The sequence below is a fragment of the Rhopalosiphum maidis genome, chromosome 4, assembly GCF_003676215.2.
Source record: "Rhopalosiphum maidis isolate BTI-1 chromosome 4, ASM367621v3, whole genome shotgun sequence".
NCBI lineage: Eukaryota > Metazoa > Arthropoda > Insecta > Hemiptera > Aphididae > Rhopalosiphum > Rhopalosiphum maidis.
Genome location: NC_040880.1, coordinates 8,070,336 through 8,091,336, shown reverse-complemented (window position 1 = coordinate 8,091,336; position 21,001 = coordinate 8,070,336). Strand labels below are relative to the sequence as shown.

Here is a 21,001-nt window from a genome sequence, read left to right as displayed (position 1 = left end):
AACAATGTTGTAGTAAAGTATAAGGTTGCTTGTATAAAGTAGATAAACCAATTGTTTTTCGGATTACTTGTATTTATATTGTTTTTGTTTAATAAATGGTTAAATTGTTTAAGAAAAAAAAAATATAATTCCTTTAAACTTATATTCAATTGACCTATTTTTTCTACGTTGAAAAACTTTATTACATTTATTGAATACTTTTATTAAAAAAAAAAGAACACAATTGTAGGTGGAGTATTATGTAGAGTTTTTATTTTATTAAAATATCAGTAATAATACAACTTTATTCCAACAAGCAATACATAATAATGAATAATTATTATCATGATGTAGTAATTAAGTGTGCAATATTAGTATAAATCATATAAAATCAAAGACCAATTAAAAGCGTACAGGTAGAAAAAACGTATTCTAATGAGTAATGACATTAATAATAATTAAAAATAACGAAAAAGAAAAAATAATAAAGGATGAATTATATTGTTTGTGTATACAGACATACAGTAGTAATGAGCGGAAGGATAGGATTAATTAATGTGATATATGTTTTGAAAGAAATATAGATAGCGATATGTGCTATTAGGTAATTTGATTTTGTTGGAGTTAGAAGCAACGGAAGGTATAAGATGATAAGTTTTGGTGGTCAGACTAAATGCGAATTAAGAAATGATGCCTTGTATTTTTTATTTGGAATTTAATGGTTTAACTGGTTAATTCTACAGTGCTTGAGGTTAGCTTTGTGCATTGGTCATCCTTTGTAATTAGAAGTGTGATCATCTCAGAGTGCACTTTTATCTACTTTCATAGTTTTATCTTTGATACAAATGTTTGAGAAGTGATCTTTTTCACACTTGACGCAATGGGAAGGATGATAATTGTAGTATTAGATTTGACGGGTCCCAAGGGTTGACAATTGACTTGTTCAAAATACCTTAAACAAGGTTGTTACCCGTTGGATAAATTAAAAGAGAAAACAGAAAAATTTGACCTATTTTCCTTTGTGAATTTTTAGATTTGTTGAGTTTTTTCAGGCACGTGAGCTTTTGAGCAGGCTAATTTTAATCAATTTTTTTATTAATTTAGACCGTTTAATATATATTATAAAATGTAAATATATAAATGTAAGTACCACGTAAATTATTATTCTCTCCTTTCCTTTTATAATCCTAATGGATAATTTCAATTGTTATTCATATCGATTAATGTACTTTTAAAATAGCAAGCAATTGAAAGAATTAAAAGCTTATAAGCAAAAAGTGATAAATCACAATTATACAATATATTTTGAAATTAAATATATAATATTAGTTGAATGCATAATAACATAATATAGAATAAGTATAATTTAGTAGTAAATATAGTACATTTTTATCAGCATGTTGTATTATTAACAAGTTATCAATACTTTTAAGTGGGTAATTGGAAGGTATAAATGTATAAGTTTAACTGTTGCATTTATCCCTTAAAAAAAAATTAAAATAATAATAATTCTTCTGTAATAGCGTTTTTAGATGATTGGTGATTGCGTAGGGCCAATATGGCCTATTTATGTGTAATATACATGTATACATTTAATATACAAAATAAAGACTGCACTTTAAGATATAATTTCGTAAACAAAAAAACATAGATAACAGAACAGAGATATCGAATAAACGAATTTTACGAAGCGGTTCAACATCGAACTAATATAATAATATTTAGTATAGTTGGTATTAGAAATGTGGTACCTAGGTAAGTATGCGTTAAAAAGGGCTATTTTAATCTAATAATATGTATTTAATATTATGGTTTGAATGCTTGATTACCCGTTTTACAAGTAAGGGTATTTCTCGATGTTAAAGCCTAAAGGTACAGGATTTGTACTTAGGGGATTTGTAGTAATAACTCTCGTTATTATACTATTAAAAGGCGATGTATATTGTCTTTCGTAGTAAATTATGTATTATGTTTATATTATTATATTGAAACCTGGTGAGCAATTATACAATATGATATCCTTATCCTTATTAATTGTAATGACCAATACTTATACGTTTGGACTAATTAGGGCGGCAGACCATTGATTCTGGGTAAGGTCAAGTCGTACTCGAAATTAGTCATCACTTCATCAACAATAATTTCCAAAATCATTGCGTGAACTGTATTTGTTCAATGTGAGTTAGATTCGTAGCCAAGAGTTTTTAAAGCGGTGTGTTTTAATTGAACATTTAAATACAACTTAGAGAGGGGTAATACTCACACATCCATCACGGTGTCATAGGTACGGTCACATTAATAAATTATAAAATACGTTTAACTTTTAAATAACTCTTTAAACAAAATAAATGAAAAATATAATCCATCCTTACCTAACCCGAAGCATTTTTAAGCATATAATATAGTTTTGAATTATATATTTATTATATCGCTGAAGGAGAAACGGTGTTTTAATACACAAAACACCTCTACCCTTATGACTACGCGCTTGATGTGAGCTAATAGTATAGATAATTAACATACTATATTACATTCAAGCGCAAAAAGCTATTTAAAACTATGTTATGTTGTACATTATGCATAGTAGACAATGCGACTTTTAAAGGAATTGGTGGTTTATAGTCATTAGTAAAATTAGTTTATAACATTTACAATTATGTAGTATTTTGACTTGGTACTTAGTAGTGTTACTTGCAATACATATCAATTTATGATTTTCGTCTCTGTTGTAATATAGTCTGTGAGATTTTAGTATGATAACTTCAAAGGTAAACGGCAATAATTAAACTATAATATACGTGTTATACACTTGTACGTTTTAATGTATAGACGCTTAATAAATTATACAAAAATTATATGCAATCTGTGTGTAATTATTATTTATCATAATAAATTATGTATTATAAAGTACCTGTATAGTATATTAATTATTATCGTATAATTTGCAAACATGTCAAGCTTACTAAATTATTGTATTCTAAACAACAACAAGATGACCAAGATTGGCAAATTATATTATTTTTTTTGCACGCAGTGGGTTTTTAAAAATTTTCTAAGAATACTATCATTGAATATCATCTCCTACAAAAATTTTAAATAAAATCTACATAGGCAACTACATTCAGAATATTCTTTTTACTTAAAAACATGGTTATGTACCAGGAATAAATGTAATTTCACCACTTTTATCTATCATATTCCGTATTTTAGATTCTGAGCGGAGCGATAAATGTATTGATATTTGATTTTACAATGATATAGTTTTCTTGTGTCTGTTAACACGATAGGTCGTCGAAAAAATGCTTCGATTTTAAAAAATGAAAGTAGTTTCTGCTAGAAAATTGGATCTAGTTGGTACTTTAAAGTTTATAAGGAGTCAAAAGTAAAATATTCACAGTACTTTTTTTTTTTAAATTTTCTTCGATTTTTTTTTATGTAACTCCAAAGCGAATAAAATAAATGTAGATGCTTGAAATTTTTACAAACTGTTTATATTATTATTTTCTATGTACAATTAAGTTTTCAAAACATGTCGACTCTTTTTAAACTATTTATAGGCATTAGAAATTTTCAATTTTTTTCGTTTTTTTTTTCTAAAAACGCCGATTAGAAATTATTTGCAGAGTTAAAAGTCTTGAAAATGTAATACAAGATACTACATAATGTTATTTTCACATCTATGTAAACATAATAAAAAGACATATTTTTGTTATATATATTATGCATTTGAAAATAATGTTGACAAAATTCGTCAAACAGAATCGTTTTTGCTTTTACAATGATATATCATTGAATTCAAATTTAATAACACCGTTATAGTGACCTACTCGAGTACCTAATGTACAGCAGAACAGTACACACCTTTAAGTGGACAAACATTTTAAATTTTTAGTTTATTATTTATGACCATTTTAATTATTTAATGTTCGAAAACCGTGCATTTAACGTCTTCCATAATATAATCCAGATTAAAATTGACTGACAAATGTTCACACGATCTTCATTGAAATCTGCTTAAATATTCATAGCTTATACCAAACGTATATAAAACGATGTGCCATGATGTATACTATTTTAAACATTCACATGACGTATTGTTTATTTTGATATTGCTTTAGTATACTGAATAATAAGTACCTATCATGATACCATATTCAGTACCAAACATCTAACTCGTTAAATTTTAACATATTTTTGTTTAAAAATCTGAATTTCTAGTAATAATATATATATATATATTTTTTATTATTTATTAATGTTATAATACAATATAATAAAGGATGATTCAACAAGTATGCTTATACTCTCTTTTATTCTTCAATATTTCAGCTATTTCAAATTCGATTTTTTGAATTTTTTTAACGTACTCAGAGATTTAAAAACTGAATTGAAGAATTTTAAAATATGGTCTAAGTATACTTAAAATATATAAGTTCTTAATTTCATAATGTATCTTTCTATATGATTCGTTTGTATTGTATTTGATCCAACTGGCGTGAAATTAATTGATAAATAAATGAATAATTAAATATTTAAGTTGAAAATACAACAATAGGGTGTTGTGTATATATATGTTAAAGTTTTAACGTGGATATGTTTTTGGTCTGGGGTCAATTGGAAATTTTCCATCGTCAACCAAATTATAACTTTGCTTCGTCCCAATTTAAATATAATTTTGCATATATATCCTGATAATTATATTATGGGTACGAAATTTGGTTAAGTTTTTAAGTGTTATTATAGACAACATTGTTGTATGGAAAACCAGAAATACTATCGAAACAGAAGGCGTGAGGTTTGCGCTCGTTATGATGTACATAAGTCAAATATTATGATGACAGATTTCAATGGTAAATGTAACTATACGACAATACTATATTGCATTCTTAATCGATAAAGCGATGCATCCACTGGAGTAACTAAGTCACAGAATGATAGATCTATTAAAATTGAAGTAATGAACAACAAATAATTAATTATGATCTATTATATTTTATTAATTTTTCTTTCGAGTTATTTTGTACCGATTTCGACTAAATATCGAGAGTATAGTCTATCTGAATAGAAACTAGTAAAAGTATTGATGTTTACTCGCTAATCATGCTTTATAAGCTCGAATATCACATTGAGGTTAAAACAGTACTTAACATAAGTGTATAACCTTAGAAAATGTAAAGCAAATAACGTTGGTTAACCAAACAACATTTTGAACATTTTGTCTGTGGCTTCAATAATGGGCCAGTAGTTCCCAATTATAACATTCTCTCTTTCGTGAAGAAATATCTCGACAATTATTTATTTAGATAAATTAGTTAAGAATTTAGGATACCATAATAATTTAATTAAGTTGAACTATCTTTCTGATTATGTAGATAAGATGAGACAACATCTAATTAATTATTTTTATAGCTAATGCTAACAGCTAATAGGTATCAGCGTTAACCTATTAGCTGTTAAATGCGCGAACTAATTTTTAATTATGCCTTGTTTTTGTTTTATTGGCCATGAATAAAGTCAATTGGGCCATTCATATTATAAATATACTAACAATTAAAAATAAATTATTCAGGTTATTAGGTATTTAAGTAATACGGGGTTAAAACAATATAATTACAATTATTTTAGATCATATTATATAGGTAGTTACATATTATTTAATATTAGACTAGTTTTTGTACAACATGATTATAATTATATAAAACTATAAAACAATTGTATTAGTTATTTATATATGAATAACAATTTAGTGTATATAATATTTATATTTTATACTTGTTTCGGTGTTTATGCATCTATTGGCTATTACATAAAATAAGATAAAAATACGCATACCTCGCTCTATTCAGAATATAATATGAAGTCTCAAAATAATGATATTTATAATATAATATTACATATATGTGTGATTATACTATGTTTCCCTTAATATTACCGGAGTCAGTACTCAGTTATTGTTATCGAAGTCGTTATCATCATCACTTTATACAGCCATAAAAATATTTTCGATAATCTAAACCAATTTTAGATATAAACATTATTAGGAACGAAAATGTCAAAGTTGCATATTATATTATAATTTATAAAATACGCCTACAGCAAGTTTCGAAAATGAAAAAAAAACTTTATTGTATCTGTTTACCCTTAACTGTACCAAAAACGGCAAAAACGATCAACCATTTTTCTAGAGTATCCTTTATCTCAAGAAAACATAGCATTTTTTCAACGATATTATTATTTTTTAAATAAACTATTGCAGACAGTTAAAATTAAAATATTATTTTACGAAATTCGTTAACGATTTTTTCTGTTATATTGAAAACAATATTCAAATACGCGATAAGACACGCGAGTATATCAATAATATATTACCCATGTAAATAATTGATGTGAATAAATATAACATGAAAAACATTATTATGTAACTATTAAGCAGTTGATAGTTTTTTATAAAAAAAACTATTTTTATGTTTATACAATTATAAGCCTATCAGGGAAAATAAGTTACACCAATTATAGATTTCTATGTAGTTAATGAATACATAAAAATAAATAAAAATCTCACTTCGTATATAGTAGATTGTTGGTAGGTATGTACGTTATTTTATTTTATTTGAATTGTAATCAGCTGGTTATTCAGTGAACAGATCTTAAAGGAATAAACTAATTATTAACAAACAAGTTTTTTTCGTAAAAAGATCAAATAAATAATTGCCACGCGCTAACTTTAAATCGCCGTGTCACACCCCCGGTGGTCGGCGGCCACGGTATAACAATTTGCAGAAAAAGAATATTTAATTTAATTGCATAAAGGAATTGTATATAGACTGACTGAGATTATACCGTTTTCAAGATCGTGTTCGGTGACACGATATTAATTCCTACGTCAAAACAAATGAAAAAACCGTGTAAATACAAAAGAAAGTCGTTTCAAATAATAATAACAATAATAATAATAACGATATAAAAGTCATGTTTTTTTAGTCAACATAAACGCTTTTCACTATTGTGTTACTACTTAAAACCGGTCCGTTACGATGATTTTTTTTCCTTTTAACACGAAATCTTTTCAACTGAACTTTTTATTATCGTGTCGCGATCGACAAACATTGTTCCTGTCACATCCGAGTTGAAAACAACACACACATAGCCAAGTCCGTTCCGGCAGTCTTTTGCTAAATTCTTACCACAACGCGCGATATCCACAGCCTGGACAGAATGGCCTTCTTCGCGCAGTATACATAAAACCGATATAGTATAATACTATACTGACGTACGCGGTGTCGCGGTGATGGCGAGTGGTCCACCGTTCACCGGTCGGTATAACTCGCATTGGACCTATAAAACAGAAGCAGTTCAAGACATCGCGTGCCTTAAAGATTATCATTGGCGGCGACGTTAACCGTATAAAAACTAGCGATTCGGCGATTTTTCATTTCCTCATTAATGAACACGTTAACCATCGTGAGAGACGCCGATCGCGCAGCTATTTAAGACGCGAACTGGAAGAGTCCGGAAACCGGGACAAAATACACACAGCGAAACTGCAGCATATATTATTATAATATACTCGCAGTCGATCTCGGCCGCGCACAATAGTATTTATAGTGTAGCTTTATACACGCACGTTGTATACACCTATATACCTCCTTACGTGTAATGTATTTTATATTATGTAAACAAATGCGTGTATGGAAAAAAAAAAACCGATGTCGGTGAAAAATATCGAGAAACGACGTTTTTGGCGCGGTATAGTATTCATATATTACACCTATACCCACGTTAAACAAAAGCGGAAAAAATAGGAAAAGAAGCTTTTTGGATAATATAAAAGCGTATATATTTACAAGGCGCGAATGCGAACGGCGGTGAAGGCGGAAAGCGGCAACCCATCAATTTCTATTACACGCACAATCGGCCGTTTGTTCGAATGCTTCGACGGCGAGCCCTTTTGTCTTCACGCCGTTATATATGCATATTTACACGCACACAAGCTCACACACACAAACACGTATACATATACATATATATATATATATATATTATATACATTATACATATATTACATACGCGCGTCGGGGAATTCGCACTGCTGTAGTCCTTGCCGATACGCGCGCACACACACATCGGACCCGCACACAATATTGCCCGACTATATTATGTTTTATTTCCATCCGTCCTCATTCGGTATAACATTATATATGTAATTCGTATATACATATATATATATATATATAGCTGTAGATATACAGAACGAATCACGAAGCACATCACACACCATCGTTGTATCTTATATAACCTCTAATCATATGCATTTATTCAAATAATTCTGATTTTTGGAATTTTTTTTAAGTATAAAACCATATATAGTTATATATTGTATAGGTATTAGGTATATAACGCACGCACACCATATTTTCAAATACTATTATTTTTCTATTCAAGCATTAAGTGTTGTGCAATGGTATACAGATTTGTTTTTTTAAAACGAGAACATTTATTTTTCTCGACATCGTTTTATATTTGAGCATCTCTTAGTAATTGATAAAACGAATAAAATATTATAACACAAAAATAACACAGTGCATAGGAAAAAACATTTCTGTACTTTAATACATTATTGAAAATTTCAAGGCGAATCACAATATTACGAGGTACCTGAGATTCTTACCGATAGCCCATTGACCATTATTCCCCCTTACTGGTTTTGTTATTGATTGATTCAGCCAGCCTCCTCTAACATAATTTGTACAGTTTACATCCTAAAATATGGATTTTTTCGATAGGATGTACACCAATCATTTATATAAAGTATATTGAATAACAAATATTATCAGCTTCGACTGAATATGACCAGTGAATTATATAAGATATTCATAATAAGCGACGATTTTCGACAAGTGATCTGGCTTTTGACAATACTACTTAATCAATAGTATAATAAACTATTATACTTGTTAATTTTTAAATAATTAAAATAAAATACCTAGTCATTAAAACCCCTAAATTTATTTAGAAAATCACTAATCAACTAAAATTTGTTTAAAATGTAAGATAATAGATATTTGGAACTGTCCTGTAATTTATTTCTATTTTAATTGATATTTACACATGATTCAATGATGTGAGGTTTCGTCAGCAATTGGAAAACCTGCAAATATTATAAATATTAGTTTTATAGTAAAAAAATATAAAATAAACTTAATAATATTATTTTTTATGGTTATCGCTATAGAAATTACTATAGAGGCGTATAAATTTATTTCAGCATGATAAAATCCAACTAAATACAAAATATTTAACTGTTTCAATATAATAACGATCTCAGTATTTTTATATTACTTCTTTATTTAATTTTTGGTACTCACTCGATTGTTTTTTTTTTAAGAATTACTTATGTATTTTTAATTATGTACCAACAGTTTGAGAATAGTTTTGAAATATTTCGAGAGAAACCTTTTTTTTATATAACATGTATCTATCACCACTTTTAGATTATTAGCGGAGCGATAATAGTGTAAAACGATTTTACAATGATGTGTATTTAAATTAATTTAATTTTTTGATATCTAGTAACAAATAAAAATGCTTTAATTTACTATAGTTACTCTGGCTGTAGTTGCAATAATATTCAAAATGATGTTAAGGGCCTCAGATGGAACAGGATAATTTTTCACAAAATAGATTTTGTTTTTATTTAAAAATAAATTAATTTATAGGTAGGCTTGAATTTTTCACTAAATATTTGAATTTTTATTTTCAAAAGATCAATTGTTAAAACAGTATTAATTTTTATGCTATAAAATATAGGGTTTTGACATTTACTTTTTTTTTGTATGTGTGATAAAATTATTATTTGTTATTAACAAAGCATCAAAGTTTAATATAATATCCCCCAAAATGTTTTTATAAATATTTATAAATATTATATAAATTTTATATTATATTTTATAAATATCAAAGTACATATAGTCACGAATATTTTTCATAATCGTTTAAAGTGTAAATGTTTACAAACTACGTCAACTTTATGAAAATGTGTAAAATATTTTATAGTTAAAAATGAATGAAATTTTAAATTAGTTAAAGTCTTAAATGTTGACAATTTAATACAAGATTTCTCTTTGGTTTTTCTTACCTAAGATATACTCAAATATATAATATATTATGCAAAATATACAGACATTATTGAAAATCAAATATCGATTAAATTTAATATTTAAATGATATATTGCCCGTGACAATATAATTATATAATAAAATATCCTTTTTCTTCTTTTTCTTTAAAGACAGTGACAGCCGGTTTTGACTTAGAATTTTATTTTTCGTATATGCAGCAATGATTTATAATTAAATCAATATTTAACACACCTGTTACGTAGTAGGTAACAATGAAAACGTTATCTATCTCTGATATGGTGTAACAGTGACAAATTAATACCAAACGGGGGAATATGAGAGGATTTAGATATTAATAACATTAGACAAGACGTTTAGGTACACGGAATACAACGTACATTGAAATAAAATGTTGATATAATATATTATTTTACTTTAACGATGACTTGGTAGTATTACACGGAGTAAACGATGAAACGAGACTACTTCGGCACACGAATATATGGTAGTATACCATAGGGTATATAATTATATACATTTTGTTAAATAAATCAAATAAATTGAATTGCATCATACTATAATAGAAGATGCAGTCGAAGGACGGAAACCACCAGGAAGACCAAGAAGCTCGTACATATCTCAACTGAAAAATGACGCAGGGATTGATACTTACGCCGGATTAAAAAGACTCGCCGAAGATCGCGATAAGTGGAGAGCGAAGTTAAAAACATTGTAAACCAACCCAATATAGGTTGAAAAAAAAATAAAATAAATCCAATACAGTTAAACTTATAATACGATTGGGACTCTGTGATAACTGATAATACAGAATGAATGTAAGACAACACACGTGTCTAGCCGTCTAGGGTCTAGAATATAAATAATGCGTATTATTAAAACAGTTACTATTTAACATCTATGTATATGACATCCCGCAGTCACCTCGTACGAATATTGCTCTCTTTGCAGACGACACTACTATTTTCACCGAATCACGTAACACAGAAGCAATAACCACAAATCTCCAAGCTCATCTTGATATATTATCATAATGGTGTAAAATATGGCGAATTCAAATAAATGCGTCAAAAAGCACAGGTGTTATTTTCAGTCTTCGTCGTTACCGCCCCCCTGCACAATTATTATTTAACAATGTAAACATACCTTGGAACTCGTCAGTAAAATACCTCGGCTTTACATTGGATAAACGGCTAACGTGGCGGTCCCATATCTTATCCAAACTTCAACTAGCATACTAGCGTCTTTCCATGTTATACCCTATACTTAATAAAAAATCTTCAATACAAAAAAAAATGCTCTCTTCTTATATACAATCAAATACTACGTCCACTACTCACTTATGCTTGTCCGGTCTGGGGAAAATGTGCGACCTCTTACATCAGTAAAATTCAAATCTTCCAAAATAAAGTGCTACGTATAATTACAAATGCGCCTTGGTTTATAAGGAATATAAACTTGCACAAAGACCTTCAAACCCGGGAAATCGTAGACCACATAAAAACATTATCAGAAAAAACTTCCATAGCTCAATGCTCAACTCATCTGGTTCACTTCATTATAATCTTCATTCTTCACGTACATCCGCCTCAACTTAGATTAAAACGTGGACGTCCGCACGATCTTCTTGCCTAACAACTACACACAATAAGCCGTAACAGTATGTTATTTGTTAAAAGTTTAAAACTCGCAATATTATTGTTATATCTGCTTTCATTATTGTTGTATATGTCTATATTATTTGTTTATGTCTCATATTGTTATTATTATTTAATTAGTTCACTGTTACTTAAATTTTTATTGCAGTTACGTCAATTGCCGTAACAATCACTATATATATATATATATATATATATATATATATATATATATATATATATATTGTAATTGTAGATAGCTAATATTCTATTTCACTAGTTAAATTACTTATCTTAGTTATTAATCATGTTCAAATAACCAAAAATGTACAATTGTAAATATCATTAGATGCAGATAGCCAAGACTAGGAACATCTTATTTTTAATAAGTAAAAATAGTAAAATATAAATACAATGATAGTGTTTCATTTTCACACCCATTAGATACAATGACGAAGTATAGATACCTACAGCCAAACCACTTCACCGTTTTAATTTTTCTATAAAATATTTATTTTTGTTATTATAATATAATTTCCTCATTGTTTTGATAGATGCCTTAGTACTGAAATCACTCAAATTTGCATGACATTATACACGCAAATACGCAATTATAAATTGTATTTAATATAAACAACCACATAAGCGAATTAATGGCATCAATAAATGAAAATCAACAAGCTGTATATAATCGTTTGCCTAGTAAGTATGAAGGGTTCATTTTGTGTGAAGCTGTGAGCATGAACACACAAATAAATACATAAATTATATTAATTGCATCTCTAAATTTTGGAAATTATGTTATTATTCCTTGTAATGCGTATAACAGTTAGCAGTAAACAGAACGGTATTTGTATATTGTACACAGCCACAGGCCACGTAGGTAATTATACTTATTTAGTTTTAGAGGAAAATCAATTGAATACAAAACGGTTTATCGATAATGTCAAATTAAAAAAAAAAAATGTCCAACTGTGTGGATTATTTCCATAAAGTATGTATCTACATAGAAACTTATTATAATTTTTTTTTTATTATTATTATTGAGATTTCAACAAGAATATTATATCTCCACAATATTACTGGGTACTGGGTAGGTACCTACCTACATATCATTTAACCTATTAATTTTTATAATATATGTTTAATGTTTATCATATATCCGTTGACATTTCTCAATTGTTTTAACGTCAGAATAACATTAATATATTTATAAATTATCTTGTTGTTTGCGTGACAATTTTAAAAATAATAATTAGCAAATAATAATTTAGTGCCCACAGTAATTTTTATTTGTATAGGTAGGTACCTAATAATATAATATCAATGTTTACCAAATAGTCCATATAGACACAGCTATATCTATATTCACAATTCGCCACCACATCAATATATAACTTATAGCACAAGGTATGTAATATTATATCGTATTATTTATACATCTGCATAATTTATTGCCATTTGCCATAATATATTATTATATATAATCGTGAAATTATTTTGTATCTAATTATTGTTTCATTAATAATACCTATATTTCACAAATCTTTACAAACAAATATTTTTATAATTGTATTAAGTTATATTGCAGTTATTAACTTGGTTTTTAAATATAAATATTAATTAAGGAATTTTTTAGGTACCTAATAAAAACTTTTTTAAAAAATAAGATGATAAATAAATGTTTTAATTATATTTTAACTAGGTAATAACTGATTAAAAAAAAAACAATATTCAAAATAATATATTGTTTTTTAATGGTAACGATTTTATGATTATTCATAAATATGAAATATGAATTTGATAGGATCTACATTTTTTGTGTATTTTATTTAAAATATATTAATTTATATTGGTTTGTGTAGTTATTATCTACCAACTTTTAAGTTCTAATACATACTATTTTATTTGCAATCATTTTTCATATTGTCTAAAAACATATAGTTTTCCATCTAGTCGCCATCGAGCCTCCATAGCTCAGTGGTTAGAGCACTGGTCTTGTAAACCAGGGGTCGAGAGTTCAATTCTCTCTGGAGGCAAGCCACGTTTTTTGCATTTTTTTTTCTTAATTACATTTAAATAATTTAAAACATATAATTTTACTGATGTGAAATAATAATATACTATTACTAGATAAGTTTTTTTAATTGCGTTATTAATGTTACTAATGATAAATCGTAATAATTAAATCTTGTTATTATTATTATTTTTTTTTTTTTGTTGAAAATTTCATTATTTTGACAGATAAACAAATCACGTACAGTTTGAGTAACTATCACAATAATTTATAATCGAATTTAAGACTTTGAAAATAATAACGTCGTTTTTTAAAAATATTTATGTTGTTTAAGTAAAATAATAAATTCTACTTAATTAAAATTAAAACACAGTCACATCGTTTACACAAATTAGGTCAGAAACTCAAAACGAACGTTAAAGAACTATACTAATTTTGTAGTTTATTAACAAAGCTGATATTTCTATCCCGAATGGCTTTCGTTATAATATATAATTAATTGTTATCAAACAGTTGTTAAACATTAAAATTCTCTATCCATACATTTAATTTATGTCTTATGCGTATTGTTATAGAAATGTATAACGCAAGATTATTTATAAATAAGTATTTTAACGAAGTATGAATAAGTCCATTTATGACCTTTGTACATGTACTGTTTTATGTCAATTTAAATTTTGTATGATTTTAATATTTTGATTTTAATTTACAAAATTCGATTGAACGTTAGGGTTTATGTTTATTAAAACGGGGTTTATTAATATTGAATTATCTTTTGTTTGATTTTTTGATTGAGCATTTTTTAATAATATCAAAATTTATAACATGAAAGTAATTTATGAGTAGATATGTATAAAAAATATTGTTAACGTATTGAATCAATAAGTAATTTTCTAATAATAAACTAATTATTTATTATAATTTATAGGCATTACTGTTGATTATATACATTATATTTATCTGATGGCAGTTTGACTCATGTCATATTTGGTTTTTTAAGCCTGTATGATATACTTTGGTATTTTTGGGCATATTTGAATAAATATTTTAGTTATTAAGGTCATAAACACCCTAACGCTATTCATAACATAATTGTATAAGCATAATACATAACATGTAATTTCAGATCAACAATTTGGTAATTATGAGGTACCGAATAATATTATTAAATCAATTAATTAACTGATAAATTTTATATAACTAGTAATTTCTATGACTACCTTAAAAATATTTATAATAATTATTATTAATAAGAAACACATTAACATTAATTATTGTTATTAATTTAACCAGCGGCGGACCAAAATATCATATTATTAGTTATTAACGACATTAATACAATTTAAAATGATGATAAGCGTATAAAAACTTTTTGTTATTGTTTTTTAGAAAATTTAAATTTCATATATTATTATAGTTTATTAAAAGTGACCAAAAAAATGTCAGAATGATGGAGTGTAAAAAAAAATATAATAATAAACCTTAAAGGATTTTGAATCTATATATAGTATATCAGTGTATGTGATATTGACTCGATAATAATATAAACTAAATATTAAAATATTTATCAGCACTCTTAACCCATATGATATTATCTATTCCATATGATAATACCTACTTTACCTATATTACACGCATAAGCCATGTTTGAAATTCGTACATATTATTACCATTGCATTATATGTTATTTCGAGTTTCAGCGTACAAGAAAACGTTTTCGAGCCTACTACCGAGGCTGGTAATCTACGGTTGAAAATAATATCATAATATAATATATTATTTCGCTATATTTATTCAGTAAGTGACCTCCCTTTTTTCGTTTTGGTCTATCGGAATCGATAATTTGTTATCTTCTGCGTCCGTGACAACCAGCCTCGTATATATATATGTATACGCCGTAGCAAACTACCCGTCGCGGCAGTGGTCAGATACCACCCCTTTGCCGATTTGTATAAAGAGATGGCACTTATCTATGTTCGACGGGACAGCTGGGCGGGAACACTGAAGTCCCACATTTAACGAATGATCCATCGAATGGATTATTTTGTTCTTTGATCGCTTAAGAAGTCACCGACGAGTTATTTATTGATACAGTATATAATATTATATGTATAAAGTTCGTTGGCCAGAGACGACTTTTGGTCGTAGTCGTAGCGAACATCGCGCGTACTGTACATAGTACAGATATAATATATAATAGAAATGGTTTTTGTACATAGTGTTAATGGAAATTTAATAATAGAAAGGTCACATAATACACATACGGGTACAACAAACATATAATGGACATCGTGGACAGAAAAAAAAAAAACTTATCCCTTTATTATTTCATATAATATATAAAAATGACCACGATACAGTATGAAATCATTCACTATTATTTTGCGTCCTTTTTATCATTATTATTTATTATTTATAGTACACGATTGTTAAGAGGACGCCATGCGGGTAGCATGTGTTGTCTCTGTCTTACTAACGTACATCATAACAAATTTCCGTTCAGTAGAATACATTTTGTGACGTTAGCTTTAATATTAGAGTAAATTTACCTATTATCAAATTTAAAGGTAAGAATATTATCTAGACAATTACATATGCTTTTAATGATATTTTAAAGTGAGTTATGAACACTTTGAAGTTGTTATATTTTACATAGCTTTAACTCCTCTTAGTGTATTTTTTGTTGTCGACAATAAATTTTTTCAAAATATTATCTAAAATCGTAACTAAATAAATATTTATGTATAATTTTAGTTATATGAATTATTATATAAATACAATTTTTAAACACAAAATCATCAGGAAGAAGAAAAAAATTAAATGCCTCCAGAGAGAATTGAACTCTCGACCCCTGGTTTACAAGACCAGTGCTCTAACCACTGAGCTATGGAGGCCACACGTAAGAACGTATTAAATATTAGACATTTGCACACAGTGTTGGGCATTTTTTCAGTTTCATTCTATACATGCACGAATAGTTTAAAGTTAATACTTCTAAAACAATGTAAAAAGTTATGTTTTCCGGAGTAACTGAACTGGTGGCTACCGTCGGATTTAATATCAGTATCTAATACCTAGTGGAAGACTTCTAGGAAATTTCAAAAAGGATTTTTTTTTTTTAAATAAATAAATTTAAATTTCTGTGTTAACTTTATTAAGTTTATAAAAAAATTTTTTGAAAAAAATATTCATTATGTGATAACATTATAAAATTACGAATGTGCACTTAAATAAATATTAATATTTCATTTCATTTTAGATGAATAAAATAATTCAATACAATTTAAATTAAAAATTAATATTAACAAATAATAAGTAATTACAATTATTACATTAGTAGCATTTACATTATTATTATTATTAATAATAATAATTACATTATTACGTAAGTAATTAGGTACTTTCAGTATTATAGGATAATAACGTTACTAATGTTTGTTATTATCATATTTATATTTTATTCAAGTATTGTTAAACTAGAATCTACTCAAGCAAATTATTGAACGCTACGTGCCAAAAATTAGATTAGTTTAGGTGCATAATATAATAACATTACTTTGATTTTTTTTTTTTTTTGTTTAATACTTGATGCCAATTCGTTGGTATTTGGTTTATAAAATTATTTAAATTTTTACCATGCCCTCAAAATCATTTTGTGTACCATCTTAGACACGCATGCCATGTATTTGCCATCCCTGTCACTAGTTACTAGATAATATATAAAAATCGTACTGTATTTATACTTAAAAATTAAAAAATATTTTAACCAGCAAACAATGTGGTTGGGCAGTTGTAATTGTCACATCTAATAATATAATAATATTAAAAAAAATAAAATAAAAATAATATAATATAATATTTTATGTATACAAAATGTATTTCAGAAATTATATATAAAAAAATTGGTAACAACTTTTATTTAAATCAACTATTTTATTTTCGTACCTGATATTTTTTGTTACAAATTTATGTGGTATTTGTGTTATATAAAAAAATTAAGATATATTTTTTGGTGCCCAATTGTATTAAGTATTTTACAGGTAGAAAATGCGCAATTATATAGTACCGCCCTAGGCCTATAAGGCTATAACTTTTTTTTGGGTCACTTGCCAAAATGTTGTAGTACAATAAGTTTAAAAAAAAATCCCGTGTCAGTAATCTCCACGGATTTGTTTTTGCCTGATTTGGAAAGGGTGGGTGAGATTTGTTAAATAAACATAATTTTTTATGAATATTTTTTTATAATCTTCGTCTTAATAAATTAACAACAAAACATTCACATCATAATATTTTTTATGTGGTTTTTGTTAACCTTTTTATTTGATAATTTAGAAATATCAGCTGTGTATTTTGTTAGTTTTAATAAAGCAGCCCTAGATTTTCCGTCTCGTCTAAATTTGATTGCATTCATCGTAAAAAAATAAGCTTTCACGACGACTTTTGGTTAACGCAATACAAAGTATGTAATGGGTCATTTTTTCAAAGTAAAAAATGTCTCTAAAAGAAAGTTCCAAACTTTTTAAACTTAATGTCTAGTAACTTCATTATTTAAAAATAATAAAGAGGTTTTTTCAATTATTTTTCATTAAATTTCAGATTTAACAATAAAATATAAATATGTCTGAGTGATGCAGTTAAAATTTTGCTAATGTACTACCAACGCATGCCATAACGGTTAACCACTCTCGATTTATAATGTACCAAATTGGTAGTCATCTCTTAGCCGTCAAAATATGAAAAATAAAAATCGAAGAATTTATATACCAATAAATTTATTATTTAATAATAATGCACTTATAAAACTGAAAATGGGTAGGGAGTGCAAGGACCATTAGTATCCTTCAGCTTGACGATCCTGATTGATACAGTTGACCAATGCAATTTAATTTAAAAACAATAGTTTTTATAGATTGTTATATTATATGAGTGCAAAATTAATTGCATTTTAGAGTCCAAATTATTAGCTTGGTGGCAACTTATGTGTTTCTGGCCAATTTAAAACCTTCCTAAGAGCAGTAAGAGCATAAATATTTTTCGAAATGTTTTTACTCGCTTGTCTATAAGCAATAATAGAGAATAATATTTACCTGCGAAACAAACTGGATTTAGGAGAATAGACTTTATTACAAACGTTAAAAATGATTTTCAATGCGAGAAAAAAATCAGAAGCAGTAATACTTGCAGTACTCGTTTACTATTATACGCCTATACAGTATGGCGGAAAAAGACTTATTTTTATGGGCACAATTTCATAGAGTAAAACTTTTTCATATACGTACTCGCCCGGATAACAATGAGTACCAACCGCTATAATCTTAATCTTTATTTTTTACTTTTACGAACTTTTTCGTTAACGGAAGAAAAAATATCTGTTATGAAAATCTTTTTTTTTTAAATATCAAAACTTAGGCGAATGGTGTATGAAAACTAGTGTTCTGACTGTTTAGAAGAATGGTTTCTGAAATGACAATTAAACGAATAAATTCAGATATTATTTGAATAAATTGTGTATTAAAAAAAAAAAAAGTTCTGACTGACTGATCAATGTACACTGTACAGCTAGAGAAGTAGAGACTTGAAATTTTCATCGTACCTTTGTACCAAGGAGTGTGAAATTTAGATTTGAAATAGACGTTTGAGCAGCTATTTGTTGACTCATGAAAAATGAATATTTTTTTGTTTCTATTCGGTTGCCATTGGCAACCGTAGTTATTATCAAATATGTAAAATGGATATATTTTTAGACTTGTATTTTATGTTTGTTCAAAACTGCCCAAATTATCGTGTTAAAAATCTGTGTAGCTTACATTTAACGAAGGTTAAGACGGAATAAATCCACGGGCATTTATTTTGTCAAGGGGAACACTGTCCAGGATCTAACTGATAAACTAGCTGTTCATTCATATGTTTTAATATTTGAACACATTTATTTGACTAGAAAACTTATTTATTTAGAAAATATTTAATTTCCAATATTGGAATTTTTATGTGTGTTCCAAAAATGTACACATTTAAAAATATATTTAAAACACCAAGACAATATTTTAAAACTATTTTCATTTTATTGATTTCCAAGAAAACTATAATATTTTAAAAATAATTAAAAAAGTTATGATATTCTTACGTATGTTTTAATTTTAGAATTTCACAATATTTATATGGAATTATATAGTAACTACTAACTAATAAGCTTTAAGAATATTTCCTATTAAAATACCAAACACAATTATATGCGTGGGTATTATATAGATAGCTTAAAAAGCATTGCATGGTTAACGTAAACTCTTTGAAAATATAGTTTTAAACACAATATAGTTTAATAAGTACTTGCGTATAATTTTAAAAGGAATATACTTTGCTAAGCTATTAAAAACTATTATAGTAACACATTTTTACATTTTAGAACGCTTATGGATCTTGAGTTATTGCAATGATATTTTGCATTTATACATTTAAATAAACGCAGTGTACCTAGTGAAATTACAGTGCATAACAAACAATTAATAGTATATCATTATTTTATACGCTATAATATTACTAAAAAATATACTTTGTAAGGAAACCGCACTTAATATACAACCTTATTAAAACACACATGTTATATTTATTACAATCGTGAGATTTATTTCTATGTTATACATATTATCCCTAATCAAGATCCTCGAATGCCGCAGGTATTAAATATAGGTTATAAATACATACTTAATATAACCGTTTACCTATATTTGATTAATAACATGTAATCAATAGTCATGTTTTTTGGTTTTTTTAATTATGTTTGGAGTGCTGTAAAAGTCTTAGAGCTTTTTTTATATGATTCTTAGCTACTGCTTAATTATTGTTTAAAAAAAGAGCTTGTAGTTTTCTACTCTACTATTTTTTCATACTAAAACATTTTTTTCTCTTTAAACAAAAATATTTATTTGCTGAAAATTAGCGAACGGTATCCGAAAACACAAAGTAGAAACATGACATTCATATTTATACTCTGTTTTGATACAATGCTATATAAACTGTTGACCAATTTATAACAATAAGAAAAATATACGGCACAAATTTTCATCTAGTTGTACAAGAACATTAAAGTAGATGTGAAAAGACAAATAACCATTTACTTTGACCAGCCGATGACAATGTGATAAATAGGATTTCAATAAAATTGAAAAGTTTTTGGATAAACATAAGTTATAGTCGTTGTTGTATAGACACCACTTGTAGTTTTATTTTTCCAACG

At 26.9% G+C, this 21,001-nt stretch overlaps 2 non-coding genes across 2 annotated transcripts; one reads left to right on the top strand and one right to left on the bottom strand.

Annotated features, from left to right (window-relative positions):
• Positions 1-13,716: 13,716 nt before the first annotated feature.
• Positions 13,717-13,789, top strand: Trnat-ugu. The gene has a single exon. It is a non-coding gene; the product is annotated as a tRNA-Thr (tRNA).
• Positions 13,790-16,588: 2,799 nt separating this feature from the next.
• Trnat-ugu lies at positions 16,589-16,661 on the bottom strand. Its single transcript has one exon. It is a non-coding gene; the product is annotated as a tRNA-Thr (tRNA).
• Between the last annotated feature and the right edge of the window lie 4,340 nt (positions 16,662-21,001).